Consider the following 6,000-nt stretch of genomic DNA (forward strand, 5'->3'; position numbering starts at 1 on the left):
GGGTGATGCTTTAAAACTCTTTCCCTCTTTCTATATGTAATAATTAAAAAATTGTTTTTATTTTAGGGAGAGAGAGAGAGGGAGAGGGCGAGAGAGTGGGAGAGAGAGAGGAGGGATAGAGGGAGAGGGAAATAATCTCAAGCAGATCCTGCACCAAGTGCAGAGCCTGATGTGGGGCCCAATCCTGAGATCATGACCAAGAGCTCAGACATTCAACTGACTGAGGCACCCAGCCACCCCTTTTGTGTTTGGCGTTTTACAGCAGCAGAATCACACTGCAAACTTCTGTTTGATATAGTTCCAGCAGGCACTGCTGGATCATATGGTAGTTCTATTTTAAAATTTTTTTGGGAATCTCCATACTGTTTTCCAGAGTGGCTACCCCAATTTACATTCCTACCAGCAGTGCACAGAGCTCCCCTTTCTCCATATCCTTGCCAACACTTGTTAGCTCTATCTTTCTGATGGTAGCCATTTTAGCATGTATGAGGAGATATCTCATTGTGGGTTTGATTTGCACTTCCCTGGTGATTAGTGATACTGAGTATCTTTTCATGTGCCTCTTGGCTATTTGATGTCATCTCTGGAAAAATGTTTATTTAAAAAAGCTGGATGTGGAAAAGCAGAGAGTAGAATGATAATTAATGAGGGCCGGGGGTGGGGAAGTGGGGATATCTCATTTAAAGGTACAAACTTGCAACTTGGTAGATAAATAAGTGCTGAAGATCTAGTGATTATAGACAATAACTATGTTATATCCTTCAAAGTTGCTAAGATCTTAATTATTTCTACCACAAAAATGAAATGATAATTGTGTGATGTGATAGAGGTATTAGTTAATGCTATAGTGGTAATCATATTGCAATATATCAAGTATTAAATAAACATGCTATATACCTTAACTTTAAACAATGTCAATTATATCTCAATAAAAAAAGAGAGAAGAAAGGAAAGATGACCTGGGTTCAAATCCCAGCTCTGCTACAGCCTAGGTTTAGAATCACAGACACATTATGTCATGTCTATGAGCCTCAGTTTCATTATCTGTAGAATGAGGGATAGGAAATATTAGTTGCTATTATGATTTTATAACTAGGTTTTCTCAATATTTTGTAACATTTTCCTATAACACCTGATACTCTTTTCTATTACTGTTTCTTTTCTTTTTTAAAGATTTTATTTATTTATTCATAAGAGACACAGAGAGAGGCAGAGACACAGGCAGAGGAAGAAGCAGGCTCCATGCAGGGAGCCTGATGTGGGAATCGATTCTGGGTCTCCAGGACCACACCCTGGGCCGAAGGCAGTGCTAAACACCTGAGCCACCTGGGCTGCCCTCTATTACTGTGTCTAATGCCTTCATGATATTCTGTTGTAGGAGTGTACTATAGGGGCACTTGGGTGGCTCAGTCAGTTAAGCGTCCAACTCTTGATTTTGGCTCAGGTCATGATATCAGGGTCTTGGGATTGAGCCCCACATTGGGCTCCATGCTCAGTGTGGAGTCTCCTTGAGATTCTCTCCCTCTCCCCATCGCCCTGCTCATGCTCTTTCTCTCTCTCTCTCTCTCAAATCAATCAATCAATCATTAAAAAAAAGAAGAGTGTGCCAAATTTATTTAACAATCTACTGTCATGGAGGACATTCATTTTTTTAATTAATTAGTTTTTAAATTTAAATTCAATTGATTAACATATAGTGTATTATTAGTTTCAGAGGTAGAGTTCAGTGATTCATAAGTCTTATATAACATCCAGTGCTCATTACATCACGTGCCCTCCATCACCCAGTTATCCCATCCCTTCACCCCCTCCCCTCCAGCAACTCTGTTTGTTTCCTGTGATTAAGAGTCTCTTATAGTTTTTCTCCCTTTCTGATTTCGTCTTATTTTATTTTCCCTCCCTTCCCTTATGCTCCTCTGTTTTGTTTCTTAAATTCCACATATGAGTGAAATCATATGATAATCGTCTTTCTCTGATTGACTTATTTTGCTTAGCACAATACTCTTTAGTTCCATCCACATCATTGCAAACGGCAAGATTTCTTTCTTTTCGATGGCTGAGTAATATTATGAAAGGACATTCTTGGCAGAGGGACCAGCATGAGCAAAGGGCAGATGGCAAGAGAGCATTCGGACCTAAAACTGACTTACTGTTGGAGGAATTGACAGAGGAGAGCAGGGCTGGATCCCTGTGAGCCTTTGGCCAAAGTTTGGGCTTTACTCTGTGGTTGATGGCCACCAGTAGACAATGATGTCTAAGGGTAGAGTTGCAGACACTGTGACACCAAGGTCTAGGACAGATATTTATAAGGAAGAGGTGTTTTCTTGGGGACACATTTGGGGTCCTGTTGGACCTGGTCTGTGAGGCTTTTATCTGAAGACAGAAGGCAGAGCAGGAGGACGATGTACTGTCTGCCCATTTGCCTCCGGAGAAGCAGCTGTTGTCTGACCCTCTAATAGTAACCTCACATCCTGAGCGGTCAGGATGTTGCAAGCTCCTTTAGTCTGAATACACTCCTCAAATTGAATTCCCCGCAGCAGGCAAACAAAACCATTGGATCATCGTTAGCTGTTGTGGGCAGAGTCAATTCACTTGTGGTGAGAGATCATTAGCAAGGGCGAGGAACTCAAGTACTGGGCCAGAGGGAAGGTGAGCTATCAGGACGAGACCTTGCTTGTTTCCTTTGAACTTTTGAAAACCAAAAAGCAAACAACATTCATAAACTCCCTCTAAGATGAAAGATAGGAGGTTTTTTTTTGGATTTTGAATTTGGTGAAACTTTTATGCCTAGGCTGTGGGAGAAGAGTGTCACTGTATAAGATTGTGCAGGTTGGGCACTGAGCAACCCTTCATATTATAGCCAATGGGCTTGGCAGCCTTTAGGGCTGTGCAGTGTTCAACTGGAACGTTTTCTTTCTTTCTTGTTTTCTTTTTGGAATGTTTTCATGTAAGTAGGTGGCTGGGAGAGGATTGAACCCTCACCTAACTACTTCTGGGTCTGAGAAGGATGCAAACACTGGCCTTTTAGTTCTTCACAAGGAAAAAACATAGAACTCTACAAATGTTTGCAAAAGAGGGAATTTATGCTTGGAAATCCTCTTGCCTAACAATTATTAACCTGGTCAACTTTAAAGAAAAATGCACATTTTAATATTTGAATAAGCAACATTTCTGTCGCCTATTTTTTTTTAAAGATTTTATTTATTTATGAGAGACACACACAGAGAGAGAGGCAGAGACACAGGCAGAGGGAGAAGCAGGTTCCATGCAGGGAGCCCGACATGGGACTCGATCCCAGGTCTCTAGGATCACACCCTGGGCTGAAGGCAGAGCTAAACTGTTGAGCCACCAGGGCTGCCCTCTGTTGCCTATTCAATGAAAATGTTTTCAGTGAGAAGCCTCCCTTCTCTTCTGTCCCTCAGACACTTAGTTGCTTTCCTCTGAGGCAGCTACTGATGTCAGCTTGTCTTTATCCTTGGTCAATTTTTAAAAAGATTTTATTTTTAAGTAATCCGTATATGCAATGTGGGGCTCAGACCCACAACCCTGAGATCAAGAGTCACATGCTCTATTGACTACCAGCCAGGAACCCCCATCCTTGGCCAATTCTTAATCCTACTTCAAGCTTAGAGAAGTTTTCCCAACGAACTTCCTCCCTGCAGCCTACCATCATTTTTGGTGAAATTTATCATTTATTCACCAACCAACCAGCCCCTCTTTCTTTCTCTTTCTTTCCTTCCTTCCTCCCCTTCTTTGTTCTTTTAGGATCCCAGGAGGTGAGGATTTATCCTCCTTCTTGCCTAGAAGATTTTCATAGTTTATTTGGACAAAGCCCCCTTTTGTTTTATTACTAATTAGTTAATTCTCCTTTATTCTAGTCCCTCCAGGTCCATAATAGACGGCATTTCTGATGTGTTCTTGTAAATAGGTAGTGTTAAAAAAAATAGGCTCCATATGGAGTTACTTGTGCTATGGTCCACATCAGCAACCAAGACGTAATATCTAACCTAACTGCAATTTCAGCCTTCCCAGGAATGTAGCCTCTACCATGGAATTACCTGGTCAGCACAGTAATTGTCCTGATAGATGTTCTCCCAAAGAAAGGTTGACTTTGCCTGAAATGATCTACTCTTTGCCCTTCATCCTTTGGACTGTAAAAATCTTCCATTTTGTATAGTTCCTTGGAGCTCCTTTCTATCTCTAGATGGGTTCTGCCTGATTCATGAATTGTTCAATAAAGCCAATCTTCATGTTCATTCAGTTGAATTTTATTTTTTAACAGTAGCCATGCATTTCATTTCATAATAATTATTAGTTTCAGAGGTAGAGTTCAATGATTTATCAGTTGGATATAACACCCAGTGCTCATTCCATCATGAGCCTTCCTTAATGCCCATCACTCAGGTACCCCATCCTCCCACCCACCTCCCCTCCATCAACCCTCAGTTTGTTTCCTATGGAGTATCATATGGTTTCTCTCTCTCTCTCTGATTTCATCTTAATTTACTTTTCCCTCTCTTCCTTATTTTCATCTCTTTTGCTTCTTAAATTCCACATATGAGTGAAATCATATGATAATTATCTTTCTCTGATTGACTTATTTCACTTAGTGTAATACCCTTTAGTTCCATCCATGTTGTTGCAAACGGTAAGATTTCATTTTCTGATGACTGAGTAATATTCCACCATATATATATATATATATATATATATATATATATATATATATATATTACCTCTTTTTGAAACATTATCCTTTAACAGTATGTGCTACTTTTCTTCCATTACATAATGAAAGCAACCACAGATCAACTCCTCTCCTCTCATCTGAACTCCCAAAACAAAAGACATTTACTTATTAAAGGGTTGTAGTGGCTTTGTAACCTGTGAACTAGCTAGGCTGAACCACAGTTTTCAGAATCCTCATTCCTCCATACTTCTGGGTAGGGTGGGCTACCAAAGAGATTCTTGTGGGAGATGTGGTGGGCAGGAGTGAAGCAGCTTACCCACATTGCTGTTTATATCCTGGCTCCCCTCGATGTGATGCAGTACACAGCCTGCAACCACTTCCCTCCCTAGCTCCTCATTTGCAAGTGTGCGTGTTCACCTCCATGGTGAGGCTACCAGGGTGAGGGGCAATAGGACCTGATATTGGTGCTTGTAGCTTCCAGTCTGTTTTTTATTTCAACAACCACCCCCACTTTTTTATGTAAGAAAAAAGGAAGGGAAGAACCTATTTTACAGGTGGGAAGAGAATAAGAATGGATTGAAAAAGAATAGTCAGAAAGATAGAAAATCAGGAGATTCTTTGTGCCCTCCCAAGTCTACCTGCACTTGAGTTCTCATTTCAAATGCTAAATTTTTCTAATTGGATATTGCTCTAATCTCAAATTCAACATACTTTCACTTTAAAAAAAAAAAAGCTTTGACACTTGACTTCCTGTTTGTCTCATGTCAATGTGATGAAAAGCATGCTTTCTTCCCAGATAAATCTGAAATCCAACTCCTTACCAACAATGTCTATGCTTTGAATTACAGCGTAATTCATGATTATTCCTCCTTTAAGAATAAGCTTACCTCCATTTTCTCTCCGCCTCCCTCTACAAGCCTTCACTATTCTCATGGTCCAAAGCATGAGTTAGGGACTGTCTTCGCTATTCACATTACACCCTGCACACAGTTTTACCACTGCATTGAATAGTTTATATATAGTTATGGTTATATTATTTCATAGGTATTAATTTTTATGGATGAAGAAACACTTATTGCATCCCCAATAAGATGCAAATTAAATGTTTGTTGAACATTGATCTCCTCCCCAACCCCACCTCTGCCCTCACGACCTAACTCTATGGAATATCCATATTCACATCTACCTTCTACATCCACATCTACACCAGTTTCCACAGATCTTCTAGTGGTTCTACTTCTCTCATCAAGCCTTAACTCAAACAAGAACCTTACTCAAGGATGCAGAGCTGGCCAATGACAGAAGCCAGG

Source organism: Nyctereutes procyonoides, unplaced genomic scaffold (genome assembly GCF_905146905.1).
Source record: "Nyctereutes procyonoides isolate TBG_1078 unplaced genomic scaffold, NYPRO_anot_genome, whole genome shotgun sequence".
NCBI classification, from domain to species: Eukaryota; Metazoa; Chordata; class Mammalia; order Carnivora; family Canidae; genus Nyctereutes; species Nyctereutes procyonoides.